This window comes from Chenopodium album, chromosome 27 (genome assembly GCF_948465745.1).
Source record: "Chenopodium album chromosome 27, dcCheAlbu1.1, whole genome shotgun sequence".
NCBI lineage: Eukaryota > Viridiplantae > Streptophyta > Magnoliopsida > Caryophyllales > Amaranthaceae > Chenopodium > Chenopodium album.
In genome coordinates, this window is record NC_137860.1 from 10,691,515 (window position 1) to 10,711,147 (window position 19,633).

Here is a 19,633-nt window from a genome sequence, read left to right on the forward strand (position 1 = left end):
CTCAATCAATAAGCAAAATCGAGCCAACAACACTAGAAATGGTCAAAGCAAGAAGACAGACCCCTGGCTCGGTATTGGAAGAACTTGGCGCCAGACTACAAGGACTGTCGCCGTAAAAAAGCCTCTGTCGCCAGGCGACAGAAACTTTTTACGGGCGACAAGCCCTGTTTTCTAGACGCTAGTTCCTACATGCCTTGGCAAGTTTCTATGTTCTTCGAATTTTCCAGATTTCGCATCATCTTTTCGATTCTAGTCATGAAAGATATTTCTCAAATTACCTACGTGTAAAATTCCTATGGATTGACTCATGGGGTACTCCCATGAGGACCTTTTAATGCATATGACAATAATGTTAATCAAATCACGCACATGAAATACTTAGAATTTTTCGAGTCTCATCCGCTCATTCTAAATAATTGCCAAAATTAAATAAATTTCAGGAATATAAATAGAAATCCTCCCCAGTGGAGTCGCCAAAAACTGTAGGGAATATTTCAAGCATTACGATAACCCCAAACTTGAACCCCACTGTGATCATACACTAAAGTACGGGGCGTTCCAAAGGGAAGACAAAGAGCAAAAAGAGTCGCCAACAAGTTTTAGGAACTTGTAAACCCAAAAGACAATCCAAAAGGACCATCAAGTACTCCATAAGGTCTTGAACCAAACAGGGTCCGGGGATGAGGGTACGAATCCAATCTACAAAAGAAAGGACCCGCCCTATAAAATAGGCCTCTACTTTGTTCTGCTCGTATTCATGTGCGCTTTTCGAATAACATACAAACATTATGTTAAACCTACCCTGTTTATCTATGTTGGTTGAATATTAATGCACAAATAATACTATTATTGGCGATCACTTGAATAAAATCACATTAGCCTAAAACAAATTATTAATTATCTTATTAAGCGTGATTTCATGTACAAATTCCCTTTAAACCTGCATAAAAGGCGTGATCAAGCAATAACAATAAAATAATATCCAGCAACATAAATAATAAACAATAAAATATAATAATGATGATAATAGCATGATAAGGCATAATAAAGCTTGAATATAATAGCAAGATCCTAGGCATGATACTAACAAGATTAATAACAAATCCTAGCATGTCACTAAACAATAAAGATCAAAGCTTTAAACCTAACACGGTACTAACATGATACTAGAAAGAATAAAGGCACTCTAAACATGATACTAGAAAGTATAAAATAACATCCTAACATGATACTAGAAAGCATAAAACAATAATAAGCATGCTTTCTACATTGAAAGAGAGTAATAAGATTACATACTTTGAAGCCTCGTGCCTCTTTCTAATAACAAAATACACAAGTTAGTAAACATCAATTAAAATAATAAAGAACAATATAAGAATTAAATTGAAATCAAATTAAATAAAGTTTTGACTAGTTTTGGACCAAACCCTCAGAAAATATCAAACCTTGCACGTCTAGGGCGAAGGCAACTTCGAACTTGGCTAGATGATTCTAAGTCTAGTGAATGCGGAATAATGTTTGTAAAAAAGCTAGTTTAGAAAAAGAGGGAGGAAGAAAGCATATATTGCTCAAGAGAGAAAAGAGAGAATTAAGGAAGAGTTAATGAGAATTGATAATTCTGAAAACAGGGATTCAGACTCTATTTATAATGAAAATAGTCCGGAAAATCATAGAATTTGATAAGGAATAAAACTCCACGCTGTCGCCAGGAATCAACTCTGTCGCGAGGCGACAGGGTCTGTCGCGCGGCGACGGACTTGTCGTTTTGCGACATCCTGTATTAGCGCGTTTTTCTTCATGCGGAATCCGATCTTTAATCAACTTGATCTACGGAATCCGTACAGAAGATAAAATATATATTTTTAAGATAACAAAACAATATTATATTCCAAATAAAAATCTTTTAAAGATAATTAATTATTAAATCTAACAATATTAGAATTAAAAGGAACTTTCTAGAAACTTCTAGAAAACTATAATTAATCCTAATAATTTTAGGAATAATAATTAATATTGGGCCCTCCTCTAGATCATTGGGCCGTATTAAAATAATTAACCAGGCCCAGTTTAGCGTTTTGGCCATAACCTCCTCAATATTCATCGGAATTGGGCTTATAATATATCGTTGGAAAGGTCTCTTCGGGCCCCATCCATCTATACTATTATTGGACCTTAATTATGGACCAAACTAAACTGGTTCGGCTATTTTCAAATAAATAAAGTCATTTTCAAAAACAGAGAGAAAAGAATTTAATTAAAACTAAACCGCAACACTTGGCTTTCAAATCACTTTCACCTAATTCGATAATAACACAACGTGCAAGGCATTCATCACTGGGTTTGGTTTTGGGGAGACACAAATGGGTGTCTACACCTTACGAGACCTCACTCGTCCTCATAGGCGACTTTGGGGTTTAAAGGGCTTGTTGTAGCTAAAAACAACCGTGATTCCTACGACAGTGAGTTTTAGTGTATATTCTTATCTTGAGTCTTTCTTTTTCGTTTTCAATAAAATTTTCATCCTTTATCTTTCTTGCTTTGTTTTGCTCGAGGACGAGCAAAAGTTTAGCTTGGGGGAATTTGATGAGTGACATTTATGGCACTCATTTGGTCCTTTTTTGGATGAATTCTATTTCATTTTATCTCTCTTTTCCTTAGTTTTCCTTAGTTTTATTCTTGTTTTCTTCATTTTATGCTTTTTGTAGTTAGTTTCTCTATTTTATGCATTTTCTAGTTTACTTGCTATTTTTCCCTTTTACTTGCTTTTTATCCTTTGATTATAGGTTGTGATTGATTGTCCAAGGATTCCCGAGCTTCCTCTCCATAGTTTTCCATTGATTTTCATGCCTAAAGCTTGTGCAAGAAGTCTCAAGTCAAAGGGAGGTCCAAGGAGCATGCTTCAAGGTCTTGTATATGCCTTCCTCATGGCTTATACCCTTCAAGAAATTCAAGAAAGTTCCTGCCTACTTTGTCCTCCATCACCATCATCTAGGATGTGTGCACCGCATGAGTTAGGACGAAGAAGAAGAGAAGGAAGCAACAGAGATGTGCGGGCGCACTTGAGGAGTGTGCGGCCGCACATCTGTCGAGTGCGGCCGCACACCAAGTGCGTGCGGGCGCACCTGTCTGGGTGTGCTCCCGTGCGCACCATTCTCTCTCCTCCGAGCGCCCGCACCGGCGTGGGTCTATTTTTGGACGACTTTCCCAACTTCCTCTTTGTATTTGATACTTATTTCTTTCCTTTTATAGGGAGAGAAGGAGATCTTCGAAAAAAAAAAATTAGATTTGATTAGATTCTAGAGAGAGAAAACACTAGTTCTTAGCATTTTTAGAGAGAGAAAGTGTGGGTTTGATGATTGATGATTGATGATTGATGATTGCTACATTTGATTTGATTTCTATCAAGTTTGTAAGGATTCTTTACTCTTTAATGCAATTCAATGTTTGATTTCATTAGTATTGTTGTTTGATTTGGTTAATTGATAGTTTGATTGATTTTGATTGAATTTGTTGGTTTCAATTTGATTTCAATTGATGAATTTGGGAATGATGATTAGTTTAGTTTTGATTTTCATGTTCTTCATGGATTGTGAGTAGTTTATTTGCTAGGGTAGGGGTGAAGCATGTATTGATGATGAATTGAGATTAATTTGGGGGAAATTGATTGAGTTGATAATGTGATTAAATTGGTTGATTGATTTTGTGCATGTGTGTGCTTGATTTGGCTTGATCACCCTTGTTATTCACACTAGATTGCATTGTGAGTTCACATTGATACGGACCATTGATTTGTGGCTTACATTTACTCGATTGAGATATCGTATGATGTTTCCTATCTAGTGTTTGATGTAGTTGACGCTAATTAGACCTCTAGGAGAATAGCTTGATGAACTCTCTTGGTTGCAATTTCGGTTCTCCCTCACATTGCTTGACTTGATTGGTTAATTCCCCAAGTTGATTGAACTTCATTGTTGATGCATGTGGATCCATTCCCCTAGTGCTTTAGCATTCATTTAGTACTAGCCTTTTGCGTTGCCTAGCTTAGTTCTAGCTTCTACCATTAACCCCTACTAGATTTCGAAATAGCTTGACTTAGGCATCGTGCATTCGACCTCCATTCCTTTGGGTTCGCCCTTGACTTACCGCTACACTTTATAGGGGTTTGTTAAGTTACAAATTTTGTTTGATTGGGTGGGGTGGTAGCCCAACGACCTACCGTTCTCCTTCCCATCAGGGTGTTATTGTCTGCAGTTGCCCTTGATGGAAATAATGAGATATTTCCTGTAGCATGGGCAATAGTGGGAGCTGAAGATGCTGACAACTGGAAGTTCTTTTTTTATCACTTGAAGAGTGCTCTGGAACCAAGTTGCAGAGGTGATAATTGGTGCATAATCAGTGACAGACAAAAGGTATTCATCCTAATTCCCTAGTTTGGCTTTAATTCATTGACAATTGCTCTACAATTGGTATATATGATCGATGGTGAAATGGTAGGTCATTGGGCTATCTTCTTTAAATGGTCAAACAAAATTTATACACTCAACCAACCCCTATACAAGTATAGTAGAAAGTCAAGGGTCGAACCCAAAGGAATATTGATTGATACTCTATTGTCTTGCACTAAGCTATTCCGAAGTCAAAAGTGGGGTTGTAAGCTAAAACTAGTGCTAATATAAACAATAAACTTGTAGAAAATCAAAGATGATAAACACTAGGGCTAGGATCCACATGCATTCGTAATGGAGATGGCTAATTGGGAGGTCAAATCAACTAAGTCAATCAATGTGAGGGAAAATCAATCATGCAACCAAAAGAGCATATCAAGCTATTCTCCTAGAGGTCTAACTAGCGTCAACTACGATAAACTCTAGCTAGGAAACATCACAAGACACCTCAATCGTGTAAATGCAAGCCACAAATCAATGGTTCGTATCATTGTGAACTTACAATGCAATCTAGTGCAACAATCAAAGTTGGCCAATCTTCAATTAATCACACACATGCATATGATTCATCAACCAAGTTTAATCACATCATCAACTCCATCAATTATCCCCAATTAACACTAACCCATTACTCATACATGCTTCACCATTACTCTAGTAAGTAAACTACTCACTAATCATAGTAATTAAGATCAAAACACAACTAATCAACAATTTCATCATGACCATAATAGAAATCTAAAATCAATACAAAAATCAATGAAACTTCAACGAAACTTCAATCAAACATCAAACAATCAACAATCATATGAAAAACAAATGAAATCAACTAAAATCAAACTTATATTGGAATCAAAGACGAGTAATCCTTACAAAACTTGATCAAAGATCTATTGCAATGAAGAAATCTTGAATCATCAACAATACACCATAAATTTTTTCTCTTCAAACTAGAGTTTCTCTCTCTACAAAATATGATCAAGCTCTAATTCTCTCTCTAAAAATCTAATCAAAAATCTATGAATGAATTCTAATATGAATCTCTAATCAAATCTATCTAAAAATAGAAGGAAACTACTATATATACAAGGGAGAAGTCGGTTATGACGTCCAAAAATAGACCCACGCCGGTGCGGCCGCACATAGGGGAGAAGAGGAGGCGCACGGGCACAAACCCAGGGGGGTGCGGCCGCACGCGCGCGCCTCCTGTGCGGCCGCACAGACCCCTTGTGCGCCCGCACCTAGGAGGGTCTCTTCCTTCCCCTTCTTCGACCTTGAACATCCTTGTGCACACAACTTGGTGATGGTGATGAACGTCAAAGTAGGCAGAAATTATATGGGCATTTTGGTGGGTTTTAGTCATAGATGATGCCCCCACCGCATACGTGCACCGGTCTTGAAACTTGCCCTTCGAGTTCCTCTAGACTTGAAGCTAAAAATGCTAGCACAAGGCATCCAATGTGATGATAAATGTTGAAGGGAAGCTCGAAAATCTTTGGATGATCGATCATAACCTAAAAACAATTGAAAAGAAAGAAATAATAGTGATAAACAACGAATAAACAAGAAAATGCACAAAATAATGAAACTAACTACGAAAAGCACAAAGTAAAGAAATAAAGAGCAAAACTAAGGAAAACTAAGGAAAAGAGCTACAAAATGAAATAAAATTCATCCAAAAAGAGATCAAATGAGTGCCATAAATGTCACTCATCAAATTCCCCCAAGCTAAACTTTTGATCGTTCTCGAGCAAAACAAAGCAAGAAAGAACAAGGATGAAAAATTTATTAAAAATGAAAGAGAAAGACTCAAGATAAGAATGTACACTAAGACTCACTTTCGTAGGAATCACGAATGTTTTTAGCTACAACAAGCCCTTTAAACCCCAAAGTCACCTATGAGGACGAGTTAGGTCTCGTAAGGGTGTCCTAAGAGTTTGACCCATAACTCTGCACCAAACATCAAAGAAGCAAATCCATAAAAAAGAAAAGAAAAGAAAATGAAAACAAAACCTTTGCAAAATGGACTTACATAGAGACTATAATGCACATGAATGAAAGTCTTTCTCAAGTAATCAAGGTATGCACTTTTCAAGATATCTAAGGTTGATTGAAACATAGGGTATGCTAGGCATAGGAACTAGACATCACAATCCACATTCATCCCAAACGATCTTACCGCGTTCTCCCCACTAGTCTCAAATCTCCCCTTAGTGAGCATCCCAATGAATCCTCGAAGGAACCGGAAAAAGAGATTTTATTTAGGCTACTCGACAATCTTGACTATGCATCCCCTTTCCTTAGGCAATGACCTATGATTCTCTCCCCCGAATAGTGACTCAACTTCCTAGGTTGAAAGGTCTTTCCCCAAGGTTGTAACGTAAGGCATAAAGGGTGAAGGAAGGCTAAAATTTAAAATTTGGTGGTTTTCCTAAAAAGTGAAGCAAAAGGGTGATCAATCCTCAACAACACAATCAAGAAATTACCAAACAAAAACAACACCCCCAAGCTTACTTGAAGCTATACTCACAAGAAATATATACAAAAAGCGTAAACGCTTCTCCTCCAAGCTAAAATGAAGCATTGTCCTCAATGCTTAGAAGGAGAAAAGAATTCATCAAAATATTTTTGAATTTTTACTTTTTCAAATTTTTTCTGTTTTTTTTACTTAAACTTGCAACGTCCTTGCCTTTTGCTAAATTCGGACGGCTTTTTCTATAATGCAATTTATTAATCCATGCCTTTTATGATTAAGGACGACTTTTACTCAAACACTTGCCATTATTCACAAAGAAAACTTAATCACAAACTTGCAGTCATTAAAACCAAATTTCCAACTTATCCACCACAAACTCCATCATACATGATCAATTTTCTTCACAAAAACAAAGAATAGAAAGAAAATGAAACAAAAGGCCAAAGAACTAAAGATGTGGCTTGAAAATAAGGTATAAGGCTCAAATGTTTGCAAGAAGGCGAATGTAAACCCAAAAATAAAGATAATACAAACTATCCTAAAAATGAAAAATACCACCCCGAAAAATGCGCCTTTGTCCTCCCTAGATAGCTAGGTCTCGGGTTTAAGAATCATACATCAAGCTTTATAGATTAGGTGTGCATAGTCAAGGATCCACGCCGCTCATACAAAATAGGTTGAAGGCTTGAAAAACAATGAACCTCACATGGATGTAGCAAAAACTCACTAGTGGTGTCAAATTGACTATATGGAGCAACTACCAAGCATGCCACAAACAAGTAGAATCCGGTTTCATGATCCTTCTAGTTCAAACCAACTACCCTAGCATACACCTATCCTAGAGTCAACCGAACATAGTCTCAAACCGTGCATACCTTTACTACCTAGGAAGAAAATCATGCAAAAGACAAAGTCCAATGTATAAAGTCCAATTCATAAAGAAATAAAAAAAAAGCCTCAAAATCATACCACAAACAAGAAAGAAAATAAAGGAAAAGAAAAATAAAAGAAAAGAAAAGAAAAGAAAAGGAAACATAGAAAAAGGAATATAGGAGAAAAAGGTGAAAAGGACTAGAAAGCAAGTTAAACACATATAAATCCCAATCGACAAACAAGTGATCGAATGACATCATCGTCATCGATCCCAAATACATTACGTGTTAGCAAGCATTCATCCTCGAACCATTTAACTTGCCCTAAACTAATCCTAGTCTATGCAACCAAAGAAAAATAAAGAGAAAAATTAGAAAGGTCTCACCGGGCTATCCATGCTTAGCAAAATAAACGAGGGCAAAAAGAAATCACCTTAGTTGCATTCCAAGACAAAAAGCATCTTCAAAAAGCCAAGTGAGAAAAGGAAAAATAAAAGAAGCTATAAACAAAGAAAAAGGTTAGTAACTTCAAAACAAAGAAAAGAAAATACAAAATAATACGAAACTAAACTAAGCAAAAACTATAAACAGTTAAGAAAAACAAGAACTATACTATCAAAGACTATAAGAACGAAAAGAAAGAAAATATAATAAAACAAGAAAAATTCCTATCAAACTAGAAAACTAAACTAAACTACAAGATTTGGATTTTAGGGATTTGGATCAAAGGGTTTTGGATCAAAGGGATTTGGATACAAGGGAGCAAACACAACAACAACATCATAGTCAAATCATCACAACAACAACTTGAAACCAAGCATATAGGGCAAACAATCATGCATCAAGAAGAGTAGAGATCAAGAAAATGAAGCAAACCAAATAAGAAGAGCATAAAAATCAAACAAGCAAACAAAGTATGCATACAACAATAAGTATTGGCTACCCAGTCAAGAATTAGTTCCACCAAGCTAAATAATGATACATCTCAACATCCCAACAATACAAAGCAAGAACCAAAAACATAAGGGATGGAGGCAAAAAGCACAAAAAAAAAAACAAGGGAACTAATGACCACTACCATCACCACCACTACCACTAGGCCTGGCCCCATTGGGGTCATTGTTGCCCACGTGGTCATCAAAGGTTGGGGGTGGATAAGGCTTCCAACCTCCAGTGAAACCATCGGGCCACCCATAATGCCCCTTAAAGTTATCTTGTTGCCAAGGGGCAAGAGGGGTGAAGTTATCGGGCAAAGTTAGCTCATAGGGGTGGTTAGGATCCACATAGGGGTAGTCAGGATCACCCCTATAATCGCATCCACCGGGAGCCTTGTAATCGTAATTACCTTGCTCATCCGGATAGAAGCGACGCTCGGTATCGGGGACGGAAGGTCCCTGCCAATACGAGTGCCCATATGAAGGTATAGGACCTTGTTGGGGCGGAAAGTAAGGATAGTTGACCGGGGGAACAATGTTCCCGCGGTCAACTTCCGCATCATTAAGTTGTTGTTGTTGTATGAACATACCTTGTTGCATTTCCGAAATACCTCTCATTTAGTTGTAGATTGCTTCAAAATCTTGATCATACATGCCCTCCAAGCGGATTCGTAAGCCGCTCATTTGCTCACTAAGTGCCTCCAAGTCGGCACTAGCATTATAATGTTGCCCTTGTTGTTGTTGTTGTGGAACTTGTTGTTGTGGAATTTGTTGTTGTTGTTGTTGTTGACGTTGTTGTTGTTGTTGTTGATTTTGTTGTTCTTCTTCTTCATCATCATCCTCCTCTTCATCATCGGAGTCAAAGTTGGGCAACGATAAGACTTGGGAACGTGCCACACGTTCTCGGTGTTGATCCGGTGCAAGGAGCTCAACCCGGGGTTAGGCAAGTAGCACCAATGCTCATTATCCCTCAACCATTCATATTTCCCATCTTCATAGTGCTTGGAGATGAATTGCACTTGACCCAATTGCTTCAAATCTAGAAAAATAGTAGTGCCATCTCCAATTTCCTTGCAATACGGCAAGTAATGATCGAGGTGGAGGTGAGTCAAGAGCCTAGTAACCATGCCCCCACATGGTATCTCACCGGTGCTCCGGCCCGTCAAAGAAAGGCAATAGGTGGCAAACACATACCCCAAGTTCAAACGGCCACGATACTCGAGACGGGTGGCCAACCACAAAATCTTAAGCTCCAACTTGCTCATTTTCCCCAACTCTTGCTTGGGAAATACAACATAGCCCAAAAGAAGGTGCACCACCCGAAGCCAAGGTTGGTACACCATGGAAATCTTAGCGGCACTTGCAATGAACTCATTACCCCCCGAAATATCATTCCACCAAGAATGTTGATCATACTCCGGAATGATGTACGGCTCAAGATCAAAGATATCACCATGAGGATCAAAATCCAAAGCCGCGTTGAATTCTTCCAAGGAGTGGTCAAAGAACTCGTTGAAGATTTGAAATCGCACCCGATATTGCCCCCCCCACGGGCACAAGATCCAAAGTAGCCAAAAACTCCAAGGTTGGCTCCTTGTAGGTGCAGTAAGAATCATTGATGAAGGTACCCATTCTCAAGTTTAGGAGCAACTCCCTAACATCCTCATCTATCCCCAAACTAGTCATGTCGCGTTGGAGAGAGTGGCGGGTTGGTTTGAGGGTTCTCTCATCTTTGAGCTTTTGGTAGAGGATCTTTTGGTCGGGGTCAAGGTTTTTTCGTTTTGGTAGTGGTGTTGGAGGTCGTTTTTGTGAAGATGATGATGTGCTAGGTCTAGGTTCATCAATGGAGACATTGGTTTTTCTCTTTTTGGTAAACTTTTTGATGAGGCTAGAAATTTTTGTGGCTAGTTTGGTTCACCAAAATCAATCAACTCAAATTCAACACCAAGACTCCAAGAATCACCAATTCAAGAACCAACACTTGCACCAATATACAAGCTCAATCCAATTCAACCAAAATCACCAAACAACCACGAAAAACCTTCACCAACAATCCAATACACAATCAATCAACTAAATATCAATATGGGCACCTTACTACCAATACACCAAATTTTAACTACAACAAATTCCAACCAAAAATGATCACAAATGCAACAAAATCAACAAATAAGACAATGTTATGCAAAGTCAATCAACAAACATCACAAAATTTCATCTAAAATCAATATCAATCATCAAAATCCACAAAAACCATACTACCACTATTCATGCTCATACAAAAATTCTAAACATGCATATATATATATGATATAATTAAGCAAATTGAAGTTATAGAAGATGATTATACCATATATGAAGCAAATTTGAACAAGTTTGAGCCACCAATTTCGATCATACACAAAAGCCCCAAATTATACCCAACTATGGAGGAGAGAGATTAGGTGTTTGTTTAGGTGAATTTGAGTGATTTTTGATGAGTAGAATGGAATTGGAGTAGATTTTAATGAAATTGGAGTGAATTTTGTAAGGAATTGATTAAGATCTGTGGAGAATGGATGGGGTTGAGGTGCGCACAAGGAGGATTTGAGGGTGATGAGAACCGTGAGGAGAGAGAATGGAAATGAGGAAATGAAGGAAGAAGGAAAGAAGAAGAACAAATAGGGGGATCCGGAGCTAATGTGCGGCCGCACACACCTGTTGTGCGCCCGCACCAGGCATGTGTGCGGCCGCACATAAGCCCTCCCATTTTTCTTCTTTTTTCTCTTTCTTTGATGCTCGATGGGTTCTTAAGTGCGTACATGAATCATGATGGTGATAAACACCAACATAGGAAGTAGCAAAATACATTTTTAGTGAGCTCAAAGTTTGAGATTCATGAACCCACCACAAGAACTCACAAAGCATCAACTTCCTTCAACTTTCAAAGCATGAATTCCCTAACTTACCTCACTAAGATTCTTACCCCTTTACCTCAAATTTCGATTAGAATCGAACATAATCATGACAAATACCGCAAACACCTTCCATTCATCATGCTTGCTTGGAGAAATCCAATCTTGAAAAGTTCATCCTACAAATCCAAACAAGTAGAAAAGTGAAAGAAAAGAAAAGGAAATAAAAGAGGGAAAAATAAGAAAAATTCAAAAATAAAAAACAAAGGTTAGAAACTCCGGGTTGCCTCCCGGGAAGCGCTTGCTTAAGTTCCTAAGCTCGACCCTTCCTCCAAATCATGGAGGGTCAAAGAACACTACCTTTTTCAAGGTAGTAGAAAGAGCAAAATCTTCTTCATTCTTTAGCAACCTTCCTTTGTTGCTTGATGAAACTTCCATGAAACACTTCTTAAAAACACATTTTTCTTTTCTTAACTTCTTCCTTTTTCTCAACTTCTTTGAATCACGAGCCTTCTTCTTTGGCTTGTTGTTCAATGTAGATGGAACTTTAACATCCACAATCATAGAAACCTCCCCTTCATCTTGAGAAATAAGCTTAAACCAACTTGGAATCTCAACTTCCTCCTCGTCCATGAGCTGAGGAATCATCATTTTCTCTTCACTAACCTTCATGCTATCAAAACATGCAAGAACATCATCAAAATTCTCAAGAGCATCGTTAGTAGAAGAACCAATCATACATACATTATCAATAGAACGAGAGGAACTTGCACACATCATTTCTTGCACAAAAGACAAAGTTTCTTGCATTGGTTTCAACTTAAAACTTTCCTCTTGCTTACCACATCTCAAAGTAATGCGGCCTCCTTTCACATCTATCAAAGCTCCCGAGGTGGCTAAGAAAGATCTCCCTAAGATGATAAGAATGCGTTCATCTTCCTCAATTTCTAACACCACAAAATCAACGGGAAAAACAAACTCCCCAATCTTAAGTAGGACATCCTCAACTCTCCCCTTAGGAATCTTGATAGATCGATCGGCCAATTGAAGGGTTATATTGGATGATAGAAGCTCACCTAGATCGAGTCTTTTGAAAACTGAATAAGGCATGATACTCACACTAGCTCCTAAATCACAAAGAGCATTTTCAAACATCATTTTCTTGATCTTGCAAGGGATAGAATAATTCCTCGAATCCTCCATTTTCTTCGGTAGTTCCCCATGGATAAGAGCACTAAAACATTTCCCTCCTTCCACCGAATTGATCTCATTACAATCCTCCTTCCCTTCTAGAATATCCTTAAGAAACTTGGAGTACCTACGCATTTGGGGAATAGACTTGGTAAAAGGGATGGAAACATGAACTTCTTTAAGCATTTCAAGGAACTTCCCAAATTGCTCATCCATTTTATACCTCAAGAACTTTTAAGGGTAGAGTAGATCGGGAAATCTCTCCTCCTCACACATCTTCTCACCAACTTTCTTTTTCTTTTGCTCCTCCTCACAATAGACATCCTTGGACACAACCCTCTCAACTTCATTCCTCAAAGCACTCCTCTCCTCATCTTCCTCGATGGAACAAGAAACTCCCTCACTAACACTACTACATTTTTTATCAAATGCAACGCCCAAAATTAGGCTATTGTAACGGCTATATAAGTTACCGTGGCATTAGCATGTTCTAATGCAATAGTTGTTTATGATCAGGGTCTAACGCAACGGCTAAGAATTAGCTGTTGTAATAGGTCTGTCTAATACAACGCCCACTATCTTACTATCTATACCATTTAAATGTAAAAGGGATTTTTTGGTCTCGATCTATACGACCCTTTCTCTCTCCTCCATTCTACCCTTTCTCTCTCCTCTATCTTCCTCCACTTAGCCACGCCCCCTGATTGATGCTCGAAATTTTGTCAATTTTAATTCTAGCTAAACCACACCATTCATGTTCACTTCATCATACTCCGCCATTCTCTCTTTCCTTTTTCCCTTTGAAGCAGCAAAAACCCTAACCCTCAAGGCCCTAATTTGATATGAGAACGATTGAAATTTCGGTTGTTTTATTCTTTGTTGTATTTCAATCTTAGTCTTCGATGTCAAATTTGCTTTAATTTCATCAAGAGAGCTTTTATTAATTTAATTGCGCTTGATTTAAATTCACTATCTACGAATTTTGTGCTATTTTTCATTAATTTCTCGGTGAACTGGTGTTAAAGGAACTTTTTTGTGCATTGTAAAGCAAATTACAGCTACTGGATATGCTTTTTTTTTATTACCAATGTTAATATTTAATTGAAGATAGTATGTTTGCAGGTCTATTTTGGCTCTTCCATCTCGTCAATCAAGCATAGGGAAAACATCAAGGTAGTCTTCAACTTCTCAGGAATGTCTTTAATTTTTTTCAAAGGGTCTCAAGGCAATTGAATATGGGTCAATAATGCAAAATAAATAAATACTATGGATTAGTGGAGGATAGATACTTAGATAGTAAGATTGATGTATAGTAATTCCTTTTGTTGTTAATGGAGAGTATTTATGGCTAGAATTTCAATGTAATGAACAATAGTTATCTATCGACTTATTGAATCCAAAATAACACGGTCTATTGATTAAAGACTTTGTAAGTATTCCTTTTATCATTATTACTGTCTATTCCTTTTGTCGTTATTGCTGGGGTATTTGTAAGTATTGTCTGGTTTTAGTCATACATAATTCTCAACTGATGCTACTCAGTTTTAGCTAAGTCTTTTCCTTGCTAGTTATTTTCAAATGGATGGTGATTGTCTATATGTCTGTTGCATAGTATGGTTTTCTTAGAATAATTAATCAATGTTCTGTAGTCTGGTTTTCTTAGAATAATTAATCAATGTGGGTTTTGCTAGTTTGATTGAGAGAAAGAGAACGATTAAGGTGAGTAATCTTCATGATACACTTCCTGATCTACAGTCTTATCGCGGTACTACATTTTTTTATTATCAATTTTATGGTTTCTTGCGTTTTTGTTTAAATTTTTGAGTTTTCATTTTACCAGATTCTGCTCAAATTTTTTAGTCTTTACTATTTAATTGATCTGAATGTATTGGACACATTGCTATTAGTTGTTCAATTCTGCATAATGTTGTGTATATGTGTTATAATATTAGATCATAATTTCTAAATGACAACCTGATCCAACCCCAATAGAAAGATAAGAACCAGGATTAATTTCCTCAATGATTACCTTGCAAGGAAGAAGGAATTCTTGAGAAACTCTGATAAAACTGATCAATTCGGATACACAAAAATGACATTAGTTCGCTGGTTCAATCTTTAGTTGGTTTTTTTTAGTTATTCCAATCTTTGGCTGGTTCAAGTAATCTGATTCTGAAATGTGGTAGCTTGTAATCTTCTCATTTTATTGCATCTGTTAGTTTTATTAGCTACATTAAATAGGATAGAATGAAGTACGCTGTTTTGATTTAATTTAGGACTTTATGGCTATGGATATATCTCAGATTTTTGAACAAAGCTGGCTTGTTCTTTGGTCATGGCACAAGGAGATCATGTTACTACTCACATAGAACCTGTACAGGCTAATGACACACCTGGGAGACCAATGATCCTTCTAGCTGCAAGTGGAAGTGTTGCTGTGATTAAGTTTGGGTACCTTTGTTATTGCTTTTCTGAATGGGCTGATGTAAAAGCAGTGACATCTAAATCTGCATTGCATTTTATTGACAGTGTAACAATTCCAGAGGATCTGATGTTGTACACAGATGAGGATGAATAGTCTAGTTGGAGTAAAATAGGTGGCAATGTCCTTCACATTGAGCTTTGCAGGTGGGCTGACATCATGGTTATTGCCCCTCTTTCAGCAAATACACTTGGCAAGGTAATTCAACTCTTTCCATTATGTATCATCTCATTCATCTGGTCACGTTTCTAACTTTTATCATTCAAGATTTAGATATGCCATTTGCGGAAATGTCAATTCACTCTTTTAGGTTAAGCACTAATACATTAACCTCACTTCATAAAAAGATGAGCATTACCTCAGTTAGCACTCATTATGGATTAGAGAGAATGTATATTCACTTTTTTTAAAAAAATCTTGCATCTACATTGTCATTTTCTAAAGGCTGTTAGGCTACTTCTATCATGACTTCAGACTTTCTGAGTCATAACACTACATAGTTTGAACGTAATCAGTCCAGTTATCTCCCTCTCTCATAAATTATAAGTATTTTAGGTTGATAAACATGCAGGTTAAAATGGACTGTATATGATGATTTGCTGGGAAAGTCAATGTCTCAAACTTAACCTTGTGTATCTGATAAAAGTATATGGATATATGAAGGCATTCTGAAATTTTATGGAAATTAATCCTTCTTATAAATTCGAATTTGTTATGGTGAGGTGAAACTGATCTCTCTGTTTCTTGTAATATATTATGGGAGACAACAATGACTTGTTATGAAAATGTTTTTCTGTGAAATTCATCTAGTTTTTGTGACTTGTATGTACATTCACTAATGTTGTGAAATTTATCTAGTTTTTATGAAATTTCTTGTAAGTTTGACTTATATTTTTTTGGTTACAAAGGCCTCATCAAGGAGTGTACTATACTTGTATCTTCGTCTGCATTGTGCTTTTTGCTAATCAATTTTAATTTCTCTTTCTAATGTATTTTATCTATTGCGAACACGCCTGCTTTTAGTGTGATTGGTTTTTTTGCTATATATGTCTATCTGCTCTGGTCTGAGATATAATGTGATGAAGATTACCTTCTTAATTAAGTGAAAGAACCTTTATTTCAAAAAAAAAAAGTGAAAGAACCTTATAATGAACTTTGTATATCTAATTAATCTTTGCAATTGTTCGACTCAAGTTCCTTTCCCTTTTTTTTTTAGTACTCGATTTTTCTATGATCCCATTTTGATTTGTTTGTGTGTTTTGTTTATTAGGGGATCTAGATCCAGATATGTGTAAACAGTGCTAGAGGTGGATACTGAAGCTCAAGAAGATGCTTCCTGAATTGGTCCCAAATTGCTTTACTTGAGAAATTGGAGAAGCAGGCAGTCCAAAAAATGGTAGAAAATATTGTTTGGGGGACAAAATGATTTAGTTTAAACTTTTAATTATTTTTTCTAAGTTTAACAAGTGATAAATTAATTTTGTAATATTCCTTACAGATAACAATGTACAAACATTTAATTTATAATAATAAAATTCAATTTTTTTTAATTTAATTGTATTATTATTATTATCGATTTACTAATTGTTATTATATTGGAATTAGGTATATGCATTGTATGGCATTAGGTATAGGGAACCGTGGCAATAGGTATAGTGAATCGTGGCATTAGGCGTATGAAAACGTGGCATTAGGTATTATAGCTAATGCCACGGCAATAATGGTGTCGTTGCATTAGGTATTGATCTAACGCCACGGATCATTGATACCGTGGCATTAGGTATCATATGCCGTTGCATTAGACCTACTGCAACGCCAGCAGATGCCACGGTACATAGCCGTTGCATTAGGCCTAATGCCACAGATTTTGACGCCTAATACAACGGATTTGAGGGTTGCAATAGATCAAAAATGTAGTAGTGCAAAGACTCTCCCACACCTAGTGGTAACGGAATACACGGGTTTCTTCGGTTCAACACCTTGAGAAGTCAAAGAAGAAGGACTAGCATAGTCCTTAAGAGTGTTTGCTAATTGAGTTATTTTTGTCTCAAGCATCTTATTATGAGTCATCATCTCATTGAACTTCTTATCACTAACCGCCATATAGGTGTTAATGATCTTAGTTTGATTGTCAATCAATTCTTCCAAATTTGTTTTAAAAGATGATGATTGGGAATAAGAACTTTCACCATTGGATTAGGACTTTGGAGCAAAATCGGGGGAGGGGGGGTCCCCTTTGATTGTTATTTGAAAATTTCCCCTATTTTGGTTGTTGTTCCAACTTCCTCTACCTTGACTATTGCCATTATTATGGTAATGGTTACCAAAACCTTGAGATTGGTTTTGATTGCCATACCCATGGCTTGTGTTTTGATTATTATAACCTTGGTTTGTTATAGTTGCCTCGGAAACCTTGGTTTCCTTGGTTCCTATATCCTCCATTGTTATAATTATCGAAACCACCTCCTTGAGGGTGAAAATTCCTATTACCAAAGTTCTTAGGTCCTTCAAACCTTTGACAACCATTAGCATTAGACACAAAGTTCACATGTTCACATTCATTATTTTCAACATCATCACATCCATCAACAAAAGCTTGTGAACACATGGAAGAATCATGATTATAAGAACCACATAAATCACAAAACACACAACCACTTGGCATGTTATTAGACGTAGAAGGAGAAGAGTTAGAGATTGTACCTCTCCCTTTGGGTTGGGAGGGAAGACTTAAATATTTCACGGACACACTCTCAAGCTTCGCTTTAATTGATGTCATCTCTTTCCCTAGATTTGAAATTTCGGATGACAAGTTGTTGATTACATTGAGGTGATCCACTGAATAAACCGTTGAACCACTCTTGCTTGTAGACTCTCTCTCTCCTTCTTGCCAATCTCTATAGTATCTCACAACATCCTCAATTATGTCTACCACTTCTTCCTCCGTCCTATTCATTATAGGACAACCGGCTCCTCCATCTAGGGATGACTTGCCTTGAGCACTCAAACCTCCATAGAAAAATTTGGATCACTTGATAAGTAGGAATCCTATGATGTAGACATTCTCTTTGGTACTCCTTGTACCTCTCCCATGCCTCAAAGAGATTCTCATTAGGCCTTTGCTTGAATCCTTGGATTAATGCTCTAGCCTCCCCCGTCTTCTTTTGTGGGTAAAAGCGAGACAAGAAAACTCTAGTAACATCATCCCATGTTCTAAGCGAATTAGGCTTAACCTCTTTATCCAAACATTCTAAGGCACGTCCAATGAGAAAAAAAGGGAAACAACTTTAGCCAAATGAACTCTTGAGAAATGTCGTTCACCTTGATGGTATTGAAATACTTCTCAAATTCCTTTAGGTGATTCAACGGACTCTCACTCTTGGCTCCACTAAATTGCCCCCTTTCTATTAAAGTAATTATGGCCGGTCTTATTTCGAAATCATTTGCCGGTGTTGTATCCCACTCTCGAACCTATAAGCACCGGGAATACCTAATTCCTTCAAGGCTACCCTTGGATACTCTCCCATTCCTCCTTCTTGCATCTCTTCTTCAAACTCGTCTTCACTTGAAGAACTATATTGCAAAGATCTATTTTCTATTCTTCTCCTTGAGAGTGTTCTCTCAATTTGCAAATCAAAAGGCACAATAGATCGATCACGAGCGCTATGCATGCAAAATCTCAAAAGAAATTGTTAGAAACACGGCGACAAGTGTAGCCTAAAAGAAAGAAATAAAATCTTTTTGTGTTTTTCAAATAAATGGAATAGACTCAACAACATACACAATCAAGACACCAGTCCCCGGCAACGGCGCCATTTTGATCGATGGTGAAATGTTAGGTCGTTGGGCTACCTTCTCCAAACGGTCAAACAAAATTTATGTACTCAACCAACCCCTATATAAGTATAGTAGCAAGTCAAGGGTCGAACCCAAAGGAATAGTGATTGATAGTATATTGTCTTGCGCTAAGCTATTCCGAAGTCGAAAGTGGGGTTGTAAGCTAAAAGTAGTGCTAATGAAGACAAATAAACTTGTAGAAAATCAAATATGATAAACACTAGGGGTAGGATCCACATGCATTCGTAATGGATATGGCTTATTGGGAGGTCAAATCAACTAAGTCAATCAATGTGAGGGAAAATCAATCATGCAACCAAAAGAGCATATCAAGCTATTCTCCTAGAGGTCTAACTAGCATAACCTACGATAAACTCTAGCTAGGAAACATCACAAGACACCTCAATCGTGTAAATGCAAGCCACAGATCAATGGTCCGTATCAATGTGAACTTACAATGCAATCTAGTGCAACAATCAAAGTTGGCCAACCTTCAATGAA

The 19,633-nt window shown here is 37.1% G+C and overlaps 1 non-coding gene across 1 annotated transcript; it reads left to right on the plus strand.

Moving 5' to 3' along the window:
* The first annotated feature begins 18,340 nt into the window (after positions 1 to 18,340).
* On the plus strand, positions 18,341 to 18,446 carry LOC145621728 (small nucleolar RNA R71). Its single transcript, XR_014108532.1, has one exon. It is a non-coding gene; the product is annotated as a small nucleolar RNA R71 (small nucleolar RNA).
* Positions 18,447 to 19,633: the final 1,187 nt, after the last annotated feature.